The following is an 18407-nucleotide window of genomic DNA, read 5'->3' as shown; positions in this document are numbered from 1 at the left end:
CAGTGTGATAGTCACTCAGTCAGTGTGTCTGTCAGTGTGATAGTCACTCAGTGTGTCTGTCAGTGTAATAGTCACTCAGTCAGTGTGTCACTCAGTGTGTCTGTCAGTGTGATAGTCACTCAGTCAGTGTGTCACTCAGTGTGTCTGTCAGTGTGATAGTCACTCACTCAGTGTGTCCATCAGTGTGATTGTCACTCACTCAGTGTGTCCATCAGTGTGACAGTCACTCAGTGTGTCCATCAGTGTGATTGTCACTCAGTCAGTGTGTCCATCAGTGTGACAGTCACTCAGTGTGTCCATCAGTGTGATTGTCACTCAGTCAGTGTGTCTGTCAGTGTGACAGTCACTCAGTCAGTGTGTCTGTCAGTGTGATAGTTTCTCAGTGACTGTGTCTATCAGTGTGATAGTCACTCAGGACTAGAGCAATACAGGACAGGACAGACAGTGAGAGGAGATAACAGGAATAAAGCAGGTGATACAGACAGTTACAGTACAGGACAGGAGAGGCAGTGAGAGGAGATAACAGGAATAGCGCAGGTGATACAGACAGGTACAGGACAGGACAGGAGAGGCAGTGAGAGGAGATAACAGGAATAGCGCAGGTGATACAGACAGTTACAGGACAGGACAGGAGACACAGTGAGAGGAGATAACAGGAATAGCGCAGGTGATACAGACAGGTACAGGACAGATTTACCAATAGTAAATGATTGTTTTTTCTAGATTGTGTTCCTTCTCTCTTGCACATCAGCACAGTGGTTTACCAGCGCTGGCCCTGACCTGGGGCTCAGACGCGAATGATTCAGTTCAGCCCATGCAGTGAGTATCGAGCCCAGTCAGCCGTGATTCACAGGTTCTAATCGATTGCGGGTCCAACTGCTTCCAAGTCGTATAGAGAGGCAACTCTATATTTTGCTTAACGCACTTCTAACCCGCGATCGCGGTCTGTACCCCATCGTCTCTGACAGACTCCTGCACCGAGCTCACTGTTTCGGAGAGAAATGACCGCACGCAACGGCCGCCTGCTGCCCCTCGGCTGAGAAGCGCTGCTCTCCTGAGCGACTGCTAATTGGTTATCGGTTAGTGATGCAGGGAAACAGGTGGCGGCGGCGCTCTTCCTGACGCCCTGGTTAGGGGCACACCTCGATCCTTATAACAGCTGTCCCGAGTCCGGCGGCCCCGAGCCGAGCTGAGCCAGTCTCAACACGAGTCGTTTAATAACGGGACGTCCGAGGAGTTTGGCTGAGACAGGGAGAGCGGAGGGCTCCCTAAAAAACTAAAAGACTCCGGGACCCGGGATCGGGGGGGGCAGCAGTCCTGCGCCAGACCCGTGCGCGGCGCCGGTGCTGTCAGGCCCTTACCTGAGCGCATGTCTCTCGCGCGGGGCGCACGGGACGAGCTGAGGTCGCGCGCCGTGTTCCGTCCGCCGGCCCGCGCTGCCGACTCCCTCGCCCTGCTCACGCCGCCCGAGCGTCTGCTGCCGCGCTTCCAAAGTCGTGGTTTTTCGTGTTTCGTTGTTGCGCTGGAACGGGCAGCTCGCAACCTGATCGGGAGAGTTGCCAAAGAACTCGGGGCGGCTTCCTTGGAAAACACCAGCCTCGTGCCATCTGCATCTCCATCTCGGGAACCTCTCCCGTCGCTCTCGCGGGACTGTTGCCCACTCGCACACCCACATCCTGCCGTCAGCCCACCGACGGACACACCGGGCTAAACCTGTGTGGGGTACAGCCCTTGCACTTGTCTCCTGTACAGTGGTCAGGGCTCTGTGCTGTTCACTGGAGGGCTGCAGGTTCAAATATTGTGTGGGGCACAGCCCTTGCACTTGTCTCCTGTATAGTGGTCAGGGCTCTGTGCTGTTCACGAGGAGGCTGCAGGTTCAAATCCTGTGTGGGGCACAGCCCTTGCACTTGTCTCCTGTATAGTGGTCAGGGCTCTGTGCTGTTCACTAGGAGGCTGCAGGTTCAAATCCTGTGTGGGGCACAGCCCTTGCGCTTGTCTCCTGTACAGTGGTCAGGGCTCTGTGCTGTTCACTGGAAGGCTGCAGGTTCAAATCCTGTGTGGGGCACAGCCCTTGCTCTTGTCTCCTGTACAGTGGTCAGGGCTCTGTGCTGTTCACTAGGAGGCTGCAGGTTCAAATCCTGTGTGGGGCACAGCCCTTGCTCTTGTCTCCTGTATAGTGGTCAGGGCTCTGTGCTGTTCACTAGGAGGCTGCAGGTTCAAATCCTGTGTGGGGCACAGCCTTTGCGCTTGTCTCAGATTGCTCCTGTACAGATCCAACAGTAAAGATTCATCTGATCTTGAAAGCATCAGCCAAATAAGATCATGGTAACCTGAAATCTCCAATTAAACAGCTTATTATTACTTCAATTAAGAGTTCAGTTAAGCAACTGATAAGCGTCATGAAGGAAGAAAAACAGACAACAGGGCTTTTTAATTGATCGTGTACATATAAATACAGTTTTGAAAAAAATATTTGCGCAACACACTGACTGACACACTGACACTCTGAAGACTGGGTGACACACTGACACAGTAATTGGATCGTTGACTGACATACTAATACTGTGAAATCAACCATATATGATTGTAAAGCCATCCTATACTACAGTGGTGTGAAAAAGTTTTTGCCCCCTTCCTGATTTCTTATTTTTTTGCATGTTTGTCACACTGAAATGTTTCAGATCATCAAACAAATTGAAATATTAGACAAAGATAACACAAGTAAACACAAAATGCAGTTTTTAAATGAAGGTTTTTATTATTAAGGAAAAAAAAATCCAAACCTACATGGCCCTGTGTGAAAAAGTGATTGCCCCCTAAACCTAATAACTGGTTGGGCCACCCTTAGCAGCAACAACTGCAATCAAGCGTTTGCGATAACTGGCAATGAGTCTTTTACAGCGCTGTGGAGGAATTTTGGCCCACTCATCTTTGCAGAATTGTTGTAATTCAGCCACATTGGAGGGTTTTCGAGCCTTAACCGCTTTTTTAAGGTCATGCCACAACATCTCAATCGGATTCAGGTCAGGACTTTGACTAGGCCACTCCAAAGTCTTCATTTTGTTTTTCTTAAGCCATTCAGAGGTGGACTTGCTGGTGTGTTTTGGATCATTGTCCTGCTGCAGAACCCAAGTGCGCTTCAGCTTGAGGTCACGAACAGATGGCCGGACATTCTCCTTCAGGATTTTTTGGTAGACAGCAGAATTCATGGTTCCATTTACCACAGCAAGTCTTCCAGGTCCTGAAGCAGAAAAACAGCCCCAGACCATCACACTACCACCACCATATTTTACTGTTGGTATGATGTTCCTTTTCTGAAATGCTGTGTTACTTTTACACCAGATGTAATGGGACACACACCTTCCAAAAAGTTCAACTTTTGTCTCATCAGTCCACAGAGTATTTTCCCAAAAGTCTTGGGGATCATCAAGATGTTTTCTGGCAAAACTGAGACGAGCCTTTATGTTCTTTTTGCTCAGCAGTGGTTTTCGTCTTGGAACTCTGCCATGCAGGCCATTTTTGCCCAGTCTCTTTCTTATGGTGGAGTCATGAACACTGACCTTAACTGAGGCAAGTGAAGCCTGCAGTTCTTTGGATGTTGTTGTGGGGTTTTTTGTGACCTCTTGGATGAGTCGTCGCTGCGCTCTTGGGGTAATTTTGGTCAGCCGGCCACTCCTGGGAAGGTTCACCACTGTTCCATGTTTTCGCCATTTGTGGATAATGGCTCTCACTGTGGTTCGCTGGAGTCCTAAAGCTTTAGAAATGGCTTTATAACCTTTTCCAGACTGATAAATCTCAATTACTCTGTTTCTCATTTGTTCCTGAATTTCTTTGGATCGCAGCATGATGTCTAGCTTTTGAGGATCTTTTGGTCTACTTCACTTTGTCAGGCAGGTCCTATTTAAGTGATTTCTTGATTGAGAACAGGTGTGGCAGTAATCAGGCCTGGGTGTGGCTAGAGAAATTGAACTCAGCTTTCCAAAGATGTGATAAACCACAGTTGATTTATGTTTTAACAGGGGGGGCAATCACTTTTTCACACAGGGCCATGTAGGTTTGGATTTTTTTTTCCCTTAATAATAAAAACCTTCATTTAAAAACTGCATTTTGTGTTTACTTGTGTTATCTTTGTCTAATATTTCAATTTTTTTGATGATCTGAAACATTTCAGTGTGACAAACATGCAAAAAAATAAGAAATCAGGAAGGGGGCAAACACTTTTTCACACCACTGTATATACTGTACATCTATCAAATAAAATAATGTGTTTAATTGTTTAAATATCTCTTAAAGTCAAGAACATAAAGCAGAAAACAGTTAGACCAGAGGAGGCCACCCCTGGTCTGAGCGGGCTGGTGTGTCGACAGATTTTCACTCCAGCTCAGTTTGTAACAAACCAAACCAGCTCATTACTGCCTGAACTCGACCTGCTGAACAGCTTCCCCCGGCTCTTCAGGTGCTGCTGCTTTAGAGAAACCTGAAAAACCTGTAGACACAGCGCCCCTCCAGGACTGGGCACCCTGCTGTAGACACAGCGCCCCCTCCAGGACTGGACACCCTGCTGTAGACACAGCGCCCCCTCCAGGACTGGACACCCTGCTGTAGACACAGCGCCCCCTCCAGGACTGGGACTGGACACCCTGCTGTAGACACAGCACCCCCTCCAGGACTGGACACCCTGCTGTAGACACAGCGCCTCCTCCTTGGCGAAGAATTTGGTCCTTTTGTTTCCAATTTTCACTGCACATTTGCTCTCTGAATACATTGATTTAATGATGTCGTACACTTTGCCCCCTATGCCACTTTGGAGTAGTTTATAAAACAATCTTTCTTGCCAAATCGAGTCAAGTGTTGTTTTGAAATCGACAAAGCAGGCAAAAAATTTTCCTTTGTGTTTTTGGTGGACGTGTTTGTCTATCAGTGTGTGTAGGGTGTAAATGTGATGTGCGGTGATCTGGTAGGAAGCCAATCTGACTCTTGCTCAGGACATTGTGTTCGGTAAGGAAGGCCAGTATTCGTGTATTTAGGATACTGCAGAATACCTTCCCCAGGTTACTGTTCACACAGATGCCCCGGTAGTTGTTGGGATCGAGTCTATCTCCACTCTTATAGATGGGCGTGATCAGTCCTTGGTTCCAGGTCTCGGGGAAACATCCGGCTGTCATGATGAGATTGAGGAGTTTGAGCAGGGCTTGTTGCAACTTTGACACCATCATGGCCACAGGCTTTGTGTGGTCTGAGGGCCTGGAGTTTGTCCAGTAGCTCCTGCTCAGTGATTGGGGAGTCTAAGGAGTTTTGGTTGTCTTTGATAGCCAATTCCAAAATTTCAGGCTTTTCATAAATGGTGTTTTGGTCTGATTGATTTGTGTTTGGGAGCTTTTGATAGAGATTTTCACAGTATGTTTGCCAGATTGTTCCATTTTGGATGGCCAATTCTTCTGGTTTTGATTTGTTTAAATTGTTCCACTTCTCCCAGAAACAGTTCTGATTTAGTGACTCCTCAATTTCTGCAAGCTGTTTGTTTATGTATGTGTTTCTTTTCTTTTTCAGCGTGTGTTTGTAAAGTTTTACCGTGTCACAGTACCTGAGGTGCAGATCTGTGTTGTGTGGTTGTCTGTGTTTTTCATTTGAGACTTTTTGCACTCCTTATCAAACCACTTTTCTTTTGCTTTTGTTTTTTGATTTAGTTGTTTTTAGCTTCGGTTTTGATGCTAGTTTGTGAAATAGGTGATTTAGTTTCTATGTGGCCAAGTTTATGCCTCATTTGTTGGTTTGATACGGAGTGTTTAGGAATGTGTCCAACAGTGTCTGAATTTCTTCATGGCCCAGTGCAGTTTGGGATCTGTCAGAGATAACCCACTGCGGCTCGTGTCCGCAGGCACTTCTATACTGGAACAGGAAGGTGCTTTCAACAGCGTACATCACTGTTTACAGTTCTTTCCCTCCCACGGTTCCTGCTAACTTTTACAAAGTAATCCGACACATCAGTAAGTGAAAGCAGTTCCCCCAGGCGTCACCGCCAGACCTCGTGGCTTTAGCGCGGGGTCAGCGAGTAATCGCGAGCCCGGCGGGCTCGAGGCCCCGGGAGGACCCGGATGGAGAACCGAACCGCGCGCCGCCGGCCCGAGCCCCGTCCGGCCAGGTGTCCCTGCGTGCGCGTGCCTGGCGCTGGCTGCACGGGAGCGCGGAAAGCGCGAGCGCCTGGCAGGCGACCTCTGCCTGGGAGCCGGTGACGTCACGCACTTCCACGGAAGGAAGCGGCGGCTTCGTGAGAAGTTCGGCGCGTCGGGGCAGGTGCTCGGCGCTTTTCCAGGGAAGACGTCTAGCAGTGGATACCTGCCGCCTCCTCTTCCTCCGATCTCCCGGCGCCGGTAAACTCAAGTTCAGCTCTGCACGATGGCGACATGGGAAGGCTGGCTGAAATTGCACCGTTTCCTGGGGAATCCAAGGTGCTCTGAACGCTTACTGCACCCGAGCTCTCAGTTACACGTGGCTGCGTTATTGTCATACATCTCACTAGACTCTGAGACGCCCATTGATAAAACTACTTTTAATGAATGAATAAATCCGAGAATTTGATTATTTGTTTAATTGAATAAAAACCCGAAGCTACAGCAGGGTGTCCAGTCCTGGAGGGGGCGCTGTGTCTACAGCAGGGTGTCCAGTCCCAGTCCTGGAGGGGGTGATGTGTCTACAGCAGGGTGTCCAGTCCTGGAGGGGGCGCTGTGTCTACAGCAGGGTGTCCAGTCCCAGTCCTGGAGGGGGTGATGTGTCTACAGCAGGGTGTCCAGTCCTGGAGGGGGGGCTGTGTCTACAGCAGGGTGTCCAGTCCTGGAGGGGGCGCTGTGTCTACAGCAGGGTGTCCAGTCCCAGTCCTGGAGGGGGTGATGTGTCTACAGCAGGGTGTCCAGTCCTGGAGGGGGGGCTGTGTCTACAGCAGGGTGTCCAGTCCTGGAGGGGGCGCTGTGTCTACAGCAGGGTGTCCAGTCCTGGAGGGGGGGCTGTGTCTACAGCAGTTTTCGGTGAATATTACGCCGTGAAGAGCACCACAATCCGGTGGCAGTAGCGAGAGTGTTTCGGTGATGAGCTGCCGCTGCACTCGGAAGTTCCTCAAGCGGCCCCGTGTTCCGCTTAGCACTTGTACTGAATTGCCCCATCTATGAAAACAGTCGCGCTTAGTCCAGTACTTTAGTGTCGTCCAGGGAGCAGCTGCTGTGACCTTGGTCTTGTCGCAATCGAGAACATTATGAGTCCGGAGCTGGAGCCAGGTTCACTGCGATTGGTATTTACCGGGAGGACCGGCTCATTAAGAAGCAGCGTGCTGACAGTACCCAGTTAGTCCTGCTTTCTGACGGGACTGGCCTCCTGGTCTGAAACAAACGAACGTGTGAACTCGGCTGAATCGCGGTGCTTTTCTAGTTGTTAACCGGAGACAGAGATGGGCAGAACAGCAGGTCCTTATTGATGACCCGGTGCGCTTTCTTTTGTAAGAAGGTGAGCTTGATTCTAACCACGTATACCCTTCTCGCGAGCAACCCAATCTTAACATATTTCACATTTAAAAGCCTCTTAAAAGAGGCGGTTGTCCGGGATCAATCGTTTTGTCTGGCAAGTGGTCGTTAAGGCTTGGTTCGCACAACCAAGTCGCTCCAAGCCTCCCGGAGCCCAGGTGTGACCGCTGTCCTGGCTCTGGGACTGGGCTGATGCGGTTCTAACCCGGAACCACCAGCACGCTAGGAAGCGGCTGTACGATGACGCCGGGTTGTTTAAATAGCGGACTCGCGGAGTGGAGGTGTTACAGCCCAAGTCAAACCTCGCTCTCGGGAAGTCCGCGGGAGGGTGGAGCACTGACCAGGCACGGATAACTGGGAAACGTAATTACTGCACACGCTGTTTCTGTGCAGAAGCAACCACGTTGGGAAACTGGCCCCAGTGGCGGATTCCCGCGTCACCGGCCCTTGCAGGAACCTGTCGGGGGTCATAAGGCTGGGATTTATTACCGTAATGAGCGTTTTTGTTCTCGTAAAACTGCACACAAGAAAGGCTGCTGGTGGAGACACCTCCAGCACATCTCCCCCGGCTCTGGGGGGAAGTAACTCGTGTGGCTAGACGGCGCTGCGCCTTTCTTTTCCCAGACGGTTTTAATTTGATTTTTCGGAGAAGGACTTCAGGGGAAAGTCTTACACGATTCCTGAGAACGAGCAGGCCGTCCGGGATGTGTAGTGAGTTTACCCCCCACGCCTAGTTATCGTAAGACCGGCCGGGAGCAGCCGTACTCCCGAGCACACAGCGCGCGAGCGAACCCTCTCCTAAGGGCGGGGTCGGCCAGCGCTCGGAGAGCGACTGCTTCCGGGTCACAGCATAGCCGGGACCCCTGTCGAATGTTTTAAATCAGGGGTCTCAAACCCGCTTCCTGGAGGTGTTGGAACTTCTGGGGTTAGTTCCAAATTGTGTAGTCCGATAAACAATTAACCTATTTATTTTCTACATTTGATATATATATATAGGCTGTGTCTTACTGTCTTTTAATAATAGATCCTTACACAACTCCTTTCTGGACACTCCACTCAAAGCGCTTTACAGGTAATGGGGATCCCCTCCACCACCCCTTTACAGGTAATGGGGATCCCCTCCACTACCACCAGTGTGCAGGCCCACCTGGATGATGCTCCAGTCTGCTCACACACACCAGCTCTCAGCGGGGAGGAGAGCAGAGTGATGAAGCCAGTTCAGAGATAGGGATTATTAGGAGGCCATGATTGGTAAGGGCCAGGGGGAAATTTGACCAGGAAACCAGACTAACACCCCCATTCTTTTCGAGAAAGACCCTGGGATTTTTAATAACCACAGAGAGTCAGGATCTTGGTTTTACATCTTGTCCGAAGGACAGCACCTTTTTTACAGTGTAGTGTCCCCGTCACTATACTGGGGCATTAGGACCCACACAGACCGCAGGGTGAGCGCCCCCTGCTGGCCCCACTAACACCTCTTCCAGCAGCAGCCTTAGCTTTCCCAGGAGTCTCCCCTCCAGGTACTGACCAGGCTCCCTCCTGCTGAGCTCCAGGGGGGGCTGCAAGCTGGGAGCTGCAGGGTGATAGAGCTTTTACAGCTACAAGGCCTCACTTCAATAAAGTACCTGTCACCTTGTTGGCAGTGAGAAGCATTACAATTTCACAGCTAATTAAATAATTAAGCCAGTTATGTTAAAAAAAAAGACCTGATTGGAACTCACCCCAGCAGACACTTCGTGTTCAGGAACCGAGTTTGAGAGACGTGACTTCGGTCCTGTGCTAGAAAAACTGGGTATTATTCATATACTGTAGTATTGGGATTTGTCTTCAAATTCACAAGGTCATCAATGACGTCGGCCCAGCTTGTTTCTTCTGAATGAGGGGTGAAAACCAGACCAGAGGACACCAGTGAACACCAATGGAAACTACAGGGAAGAGCATCTAAAATCAAGGACTGAGAGAGTGGAGAGTAGAGAATAGTCTTTGTTATCCCCAAGGGGCAATTTGTTCCACAGCAGCGGATAATATGAAGAAAACAGGAACGAATAAGCTATACACATGTACATACACAAATGTACAGCGCCGTACATGGGTGGGTGATGGGTGATGGGTGATGATGAAGATGATGATGATACTCATCATCACCATCATGATCATGAACCTGATACCCTGACTTCTTTCAAGACACATCTGGATGAGATCCTCAGGTCAATTAACTACTTGATGAGCTCAGCTGCATGTTACCTACAGTGGTCCCGTCTGCTCTCCAGAGCGACCCTCTCGCTATAGGACCACAGACTGCCACACAACTCAATTCGGCCCTTTAAGACACCTGAATTCTGAATTATGGGTCGGGCAGAGAAAAGGACTGTCAAAGCAAAGTCATCATGTTTGGCTTCAGTACTGGGCACCAGCGCCGCCTTGTGGCCCCTCTGTCCAACTGCATGCAAGTTACAGTATATAATATGTTTCATTCCCTTCATACACTCTTAAAGACATTCTAGAGAATGTAAACTCACGTAAGGTTAGAATTGCAGCCTCACAGCGCTGGGGCCCTGGGTTCGATTCCACACCTGGTGCTGTGTGTGGAGTTTGCATGCTTTCCCCATGTTCGTGTAGGTTTCTTCCAGGGTAATTGACTTCTAAGAAAATAGGCTGTGGGGCAAATATATGTGGGTCTGTGCCTGTGTGTGCCCTGTGACGGACAGGCGTCCTGTCCGGGGTGTGTGTGGGTCTGTGCCTGTGTGTGCCCTGTGACGGACAGGCGTCCTGTCCGGTGTGTATGTGTCTGCCTGTGTGTGCCCTGTTTAACAACACAACTCACTGAGTCAACCCAAAGACACAGCCTGTCTCTCAATAATAATAATAATAATAATAATACAGAGTGTGATCTCCCGTCACAGCCTGAGGTGCAGCCAGTGAGCCTGTTTCACAATAATGTTTTATGTATGTTAATGTATAATAATATGTTTGTACTTATATAGTACAACATATAAGTATAACATATAACATATAGAACGTATACAGATGCTGTATTAATTGTATTTGTTTTGTAACCCTGTAATTCATTAGTCATGCCAATAAAGTTCTTTAAATTTGAATTTGAGCAGACACGTTGGAAGTGGAGCAAATCCAAACGCTCCCTGCTTGAAAGTAAGAATTTGATACTATTCAATTCAATTCAATTCAAGGTGCTTTATTAGCATGACCGATGGGTACAATCAGTGTTGCCAAAGCAAATGAAAGTAATGATATTTACATGAAACAAAACAAAAATAGAAGTAAAATAAAATCTACAGACATATTACAGACATTTACAACAAAGACATATTATACAATATTGACATATTCTGTAGGCGGCTGGAGCATTATTGGGAGACAGGCTCACTGTTCCTCAGGCTGTGACAGGAGATCACATACTGGGCTGCCAGTTCAACTGAGTTCCCTCCTCCCTCTCCCAGTAGGATTGGGACCCGTTGTGATTCTGGCAGGTGTGGGAACTCTGGGATTAGATTTCTGAATTTAGGGAAGAATGTTTCTCTAATCCCAGAGTATCTGTCACAGTGCAGTAGGAAGTGCACCTCTGTCTCTATTTCTCCCCGCTGGCAGTGGGAGCACAGCCTGTCCTCTCTGGACAGCCAGGTCTGCCTGTGTCGCCCAGTTTCTATGGCCAGGTTGTGGTCACTGAGCCTGTACTTCGTCAGGGTCTGTTTCTGTTTGTTATTTTTTATTTTGGTCAAATATTCAGCTAGTGTGTATTGTCTGTTTAAGGTTCTGTAACATTCCAGTTTATGTTGTGTCTGTGTGTGTGTGTCCCAGTGTGTGAGATATTGCTGTTTGATCTGTGCTGTGATGTGGTTGAGTCTGGGTTGTGGTGCTCTAGCAGTGCTGTCCTGAGGCTGGTTAGTGTCGGTGTGGCTCAGGTCGGTGAGCCTCAGGACCAGCTGGCTCAGGGGGCTCTGTTTTGGGCTCAGCTCTTGGCTCAGCAGGGCTTTGTGGTGGTAGGAATTTTGGTCACTGTTTTTTAGGTGTAGCCAATACTTGAATATTCTTTTCTGTATGTTTATCAATAGTGGGTACTGGCCTAATTCGGCCCTGCACCCGTTGTTAGGAGTTCTTCTCTGCACACGGAGGATGTTTCTACAGATCTCCATGTGCAGAGTTTCTGTGGGGTGTTTGTCCCATTGGGTGTAATCCTGGTCTGTGAGGGGACCCCACACTTCACTGCCGTATAGGGCAATGGGTTGGATTACACTTTCAAGTATTTGGAGCCAGATTCTTGTTGGTGGGTTGATGTTGAAGAGCCTCTTTCTTATTGCGTAGAAAGCCCTGAGTGCCTTCTCCCTCAGTGCCTTCACTGCCAGGTCAAAACTCCCGGAAGAGCTGATGGTGAGACCGAGATATGTGTAGCTGGATGTGTGCTCCAATGTGTTGTTGTTGAGTGTGAATTTGTACCTGTTTCCCTGAGGTCTGGCTTTCTTCTGGAAAACCATAACTCTGGTCTTGTCCAGATTGACTGTCAGTGCCCAGGTCTGACAGTACTGCTCCAGCAGTGCCAGGTTCTGCTGCAGCCCCTGTTCTGTGGGCGACAGCAGGACCAGGTCATCTGCGTAGAGCAGGAACTTGATTTCTGTGTCGTGTAGTGTGAGACCAGGAGCTGCAGACTGCTCCAACATTCCTGCTAATTCGTTGATATAGATATTGAACAGTGTTGGGCTCAGGCTGCAGCCCTGTCTCACCCCGCGGCCTTGGGTGAAGAATTTAGTCCTTTTGTTTCCAATTTTCACTGCACATTTGCTCTCTGAATACATTGATTTAATTATGTCGTACACTTTGCCCCCTATGCCGCTTTGGAGTAGTTTATAAAACAATCTCTCATGCCAAATCGAGTCAAATGCTTTTTTGAAATCGACAAAGCAGGCAAAAATTTTTCCTTTGTGTTTTTGGTGGACGTGTTTGTCTATCAGTGTGTGCAGGGTGTAAATGTGATCAGATGTGCGGTGATCTGGCAAGAAGCCAATCTGACTTTTACTCAGGACATTGTGTTCGGTAAGGAAGGCCAGTATTCGTGTATTCAGGATACTGCAGAATACCTTCCCCAGGTTACTGTTCACACAGATGCCCCGGTAGTTGCTGGGATCGAGTTTATCTCCACTCTTATAGATGGGCGTGATCAGTCCTTGGTTCCAGGCCTCGGGGAAACATCCAGCTGTCATGATGAGATTGAGGAGTTTGAGCAGGGCTTGTTGCAACTTTGGGCTGCTGTGTCTCAGCATCTCATTTATGACACCATCATGGCCACAGGCTTTGCGTGGTCTGAGGGCCTGGAGTTTGTCCAGTAGCTCCTGCTCAGTGATTGGGGAGTCTAAGGGGTTTTGGTTGTCTTTGATAGCCAATTCCAAAATTTTGAGTTTTTCATAAATGGTGTTTTGGTCTGATTGATTTGTATTTGGGAGCTTTTCATACAGACTTTCAAAGTATGTTTGCCAGATTGTTCCATTTTGGATGGCCAATTCTTCTGGTTTTGATTTGTTTAAGTTGTTCCACTTCTCCCAGAAACAGTTCTGATTTAGTGACTCCTCAATTTCTGCAAGTTGTTTGTCTATGTATGTGTTTCTTTTCTTTTTCAGCGTGTGTTTGTAAAGTTTTACCATGTCACAGTACCTGAGTCGCAGATCTGTGTTGTGTGGTTGTCTGTGTTTTTCATTTGAGACTTTTCGTAGTGCATTTCTGATGTTTTTGCACTCCGTATCAAACCACTTTTCTTTTGCTTTTGTTTTTTGGTAGTTTTTTGATTTAGTTGTTTTTAGCTTAGATTTTGATGCTAGTTTGTGGAATAGGTGATTTAGTTTTTGTGTGGCCAAGTTGATGCCTAATTTGTTGGTTTGATACGGAGTGTTTAGGAATGTGTCCATCAGTGTCTGAATTTCGTCATCGCCCAGTGCAGTTTGGTATCTGTCCAGGCTGTCTGTGTCCCATCTGTACGCCTGGTTGAGGTCATACAGCTGGCTGGGCTGTGTCAGTGTGTCTCTGTACTGGTGTGCTCTCTTCATGTAGAGTGTGATCTGGCTGTGGTCGGAGAGGGGGGTTTGTGGCCTGACAGTGAAGGCACTGATACAGGAGGGGTCCAGGTCGGTGATGGCGTAGTCCACCACACTGCTACCCAGAGCTGAGCTGTAGGTGAACCTGCCTAGAGAGTCCCCTCTAGTCCTGCCGTTGACGATGTACAGGCCCAGCCCTTGACAGAGCTGCAGCAGCTCGCGCCCGGTGCTGTTGACCGTAGTGTCATGGCTGCACCTGTGTGAGGTGACCGGTGTGTGGTACAGAGGGGATTGTCCGAATATGTGAGTGTTTCCCTGTGTGCTGGTGAAGTCTGCCAGTGTGCCTGTTCGTGCGTTGAGGTCACCATAGAGCAGCACGTTTCCCTGGCCCTGGAAGTGACCGATCTCCGTGTGGAGACTGGGGAGAATTCCCTCACTGTAGTAGGGGGATTCTGAGGGCGGGATGTAGACAGCACACAGGAAAACCTCGTTTACTAGCCGAGTCCAGTACATACACGTCGTAGACACAAGAGGGCGCCAAAGAGCTGTCTCGGTCGGTGAGACCAGAAAACTAGAGAGATTTGAGCGAGCTCATTTCTGGGATGCTGGACAAGCCGGGTTTCAGAGTTTTAGGTAGTTAAGAGGATTCTGGGGGGCAGATTAGGAGGGACGAAGGATTCCCAGCACCGTGACTCGGCCAGCAGAAGGACAAGGTTCTGTGTTAAACAGTGTCAGCAGAGCAGAGGGAGAAGAGTTTCAGTTCCAGAAGCTCTCCCCAGGGCCCGGTGGGATCCTGCCTGTTGTGCTCCAGGAAACAGCTGTGTCTCAGCAGCCAGTGGTGCAGCTGCTCCTCCCGATTTCTCCCGCACTGCGCCGCCCGTGCAGCTGGTGCTCTCCCCACGCCGAGGACACATCGAAAGAGTCGCACTTCTGCAGGGCCAAGAGCTACCCCAGAGGACCGTTCCTTGACCTGCGCTGCAGACTGGAGACCAGCTGCATGGGCCCACACACAGACCCGGGTTCGAGCTGGGACAGTTTTTTTTTTATGGGACAGTTAAAAATTTTCTAAGATCTCACCCAATTGGCCATATTCCCCTCCGAGATGTCAGCGTAAAAAAACTGGAAGATTTCGTTGCACCCCAGAACAATAGGCAGACCCCTGTGGGCATTTTAACATCAGCCCAAACAAGGAAGGTGTGGAAACGCACATCCTCTAAGTTTCTGTGCAACATTCACAGAGATTTAGCCTGGAGTGTCGTCCACCAGTGCTTACCGGTACAAACTTTCTTGTACCATAGGGGCCTCACCCCCAGCCCTCGCTGCGTTAGGGTGGGCTGCGGCGAGGAGGAGACTGTGACCCATCTCCTGTGGTCCTGCTTTTTTGCTAAGGCCTTCTGGGCCCAGTTTGAAGATTGGTTGCAAGCTCTCTCGCCCCAATTTACCCTGACCGCTGCTTTCGTCATATACGGCATCTCTCCTGCCAAACTTCCTCCTGACGTGTTTGACAGGATCTGGGCCGTGGTGAACAGTGGGAAAGACGCCCTGTGGAGACTGAGGAACATGGGGCTGTTCAAAGGCATCGAGGTCCCAGTCAAGGCAGCAGGTAGCCTGGCCCTGTTCATCACCCGAGAGAACTATTACCTCAGAGATCTGTGGAGAGAAGGGAGGGAGGAAGCAGAAAATCTGTGGGAAATAGAGAGCATAGGTCAATATCTCAAGAAACTGTGAAAAACATTATCATGTTTAAGTAAAGAATGAGATTTGCACCAGAAAAAAAGAAATTGTTGCTATGTAACTGGTACCGTGTCAAAATGTAATGAGATGTGATCATATATACTGTTTTAAGTATGTATATTAATGTAAAGCTTTCTAATTTGTGATGTCCTGTATTTTTTTGTGAAAAGAAAATAAAGTTCTTAAAAATCGGGACAGAAACCACCTGACAACTCTGGACAACTGAATCCGTCAACACGTCTGAGAGAGAGAGGAGAGGAGAGGAGAGGAGAGGAATTGTACTTTTCGTACTGCAATGCCGTACGAGGTGGGGCTACCGAAGGGCAGAGCTTCTTGTTATAGAAGGGCCCATTGCTAAGTAACCACAGCTGTCGAATCTGTGTAATTTAACTAGTTACAGTTTTGGGCGTTTCTATGTGATTTCATTAGTAACAGCTGTGGCTGTTCCCCTGTGTTTTAATAGGCCAACTGCTGTGGGCGTTCCACGTGTGATTTAACGAGCAGCAACTATGGCGTTCCTGTGTGATCTAACGAGGAACAATTGTGGACGTTTCCATGTGATCTAATGTGGAACAGCTGTACGTGTTCCTTTGTGATCTAATGAGAAACCGCTGTGGGCGTTCCTGTGTGATCTAATGAACAACAGCTGTGGTCGTTCCTTTGTGATCTAACAAGCAAAATTTGTGGGCATTCCCCAAGCGATCTAATGAGCAACAGCTGTACGTGTTCCTTTGTGATCTAATTAGCAACAGCTGTGGGCGGTCCCATGTATTTTAATAGGCCTACTGCTGTGGGCGTTCCACGTGTGATTTAACGAGCAGCAACTATGGCGTTCCTGTGTGATCTAACGAGGAATAGTTGTGGACGTTTCCATGTGATCTAATGTGGAACAGCTGTACGTGTTCCTTTGTGATCTAATGAGAAACCGCTGTGGGCGTTCCTGTGTGATCTAATGAACAACAGCTGTGGTCGTTCCTTTGTGATCTAACAAGCAAAATTTGTGGGCATTCCCCAAGCGATCTAATGAGCAACAGCTGTACGTGTTCCTTTGTGATCTGACGAGCAGCAACTGTGGGTATTCCTGTATAATTCAAAGCGGAACAGCAACAGCTGTGGGCATTCCCATACGGTCTAACAAGCAACAGTTGTTGCCTGCCTGTAAGGTAAAGAAGACAGTAAAGCGGGTCTCCCACTGTCACTCCCCGGAAAGGAAGAGCTGGCGAGAGCAAGAACCAGCGGAGTGAGATTTGCCGAGCCGAGTCGAGCCTGAGCCGAGAGCACAGCGCCGCGAGTTGACCTTGAGGGAGATGGCCTGGGAGGGGGTCATGAGAGGCCCAAGGAGTGAGAGAGAGAGAAAATGTGTGAGCGCCATATCTCTCTTCCCAAGTCTCGTAAGGTGGCACTGAGGGAGATGTGTCAGGAGTGAGAGCATAGAGAGTCTGCAAGCTGAGGGCTCAGAGAGTGCTGAGATTGCTTGCGCCTGAGATGTGGAGCAGCTCACACGGAGTGAGCGTGAGGAAATAAAATGTTCGGAACCGTGACCTAGCTGCCCGGACGAGTGACGTGACATTCCCCAGAATGGGAGACACGTTAGCGACTGTGGATATGCCTGCTCTGCGCTCAGAAGCAGTGGCCACAACCCGCGGCATCACAATCTTAAAAACATGTCTTACACTGACAGGCTGGAGGAACTGAATCTCTTTACTACACTGAGCCATGTCTGTCTGTACTGCAGTGGCCGTGTCTGTACTTCAGTGAGGGTGTCTGTACCGAGCCCTGTGTGTCTGTACTGCAGTGGAAGTGTCTGTACTGAGCCATGTATGTCTGTACTGCGGTGGAGCTAATTACGAAAGAGCTAATAGTGGACTTTCGGAGACACAGGCCACACACTCACAGCCCACTCAGTATTGATGGAACAGAAGTGGAAACAGTCACCAGCTTTAGGTTTTTGGGAATATACATTTCTAAAGATCTAACCTGGACTGTGAACACTGACTCTATCATGAAGAAGGCTCAGCAGCGCCTTTATTTCTTGAGGTGCCTCAAGCGATGGGGGATGCCAATACATGTGTTGGTGAACTTCTACCGCTGCACCATCGAGAGCATCCTCACCAACGGGATCACCGTGTGGTACGGCAACACCTCTTCTCGAGAGAGAAAGGCACTGCAGAGAATGGTCAATATGGCCCAGAAGATCATCGGCTGTGGTCTCACCGAGATTAAACAGCTCTATGAGGACCGCTGCCGTGGTAGAATTCTGGCCATCACAGAGGACAGTCACCACCCCGGGCATGAGCTCTTCACCCCACTGCCCTCAGGCAAGAGATACAAGAGCATACGGACACTGACCACTAGATTCTTCAATAGCTTCTACCCACAAGCAGTGTGATTGGCGAACACATTTAGCCATGCCCCTCGGACCACACCTACACCCTCTACCTCATTATGATTTCTTATTTATTGCACATCTCCAGTCATTGTTTACACATCTGCATTGTTTACATTCAAACTGTTTTCTTGTTTACTTGTACATTGTCTACTGTTTGTTTGTATATTGTCTTGATGCACTGTCTGCACTTTGTGTTTTTACACTTGTTTTAACAATCGAGAGACTTTCTGTAAGAATTCCATTGTACCAGTACATGTACCGGTTACATATGGCAATAAAGTTCAAGTTTAAGGTATCTGTACCGCGAGCCCTGTGTGTCTGTACTGCAGTGGAGGTGTCTGTACCGAGCCCTGTGTGTCTGTACTGCAGTGGAGGTGTCTGTACCAAGCCCTGTGTGTCTGTACTGCAGTGGAGGTGTCTGTACCGAGCCCTGTGTGTCTGTACTGCAGTGGAGGTGTCTGTACCAAGCCCTGTGTGTCTGTACTGCAGTGGAGGTATCTGTACCGAGCCCTGTGTGTCTGTACAGAGCCCTGTGTGTCTGTACTGCAGTGGAGGTGTCTGTACCGAGCCCTGTGTGTCTGTACTGCAGTGGAAGGGTCTGTACCGAGCAGTGTGTGTCGGTACTGCGGTGGAGGTGTCTGTACTGAGCCCTGTGTGTCTGTACAGAGCCCTGTGTGTCTGTACTGCAGTGGAAGAGTCTGTACAGAGCCCTGTGTGTCTGTACTGCAGTGG

This window comes from Atractosteus spatula, chromosome 6 (genome assembly GCF_055471065.1).
Source record: "Atractosteus spatula isolate fAtrSpa1 chromosome 6, fAtrSpa1.hap1, whole genome shotgun sequence".
In the NCBI taxonomy this organism is placed as follows: domain Eukaryota; kingdom Metazoa; phylum Chordata; class Actinopteri; order Semionotiformes; family Lepisosteidae; genus Atractosteus; species Atractosteus spatula.
Note: the sequence above shows the minus strand (reverse complement) of the source record.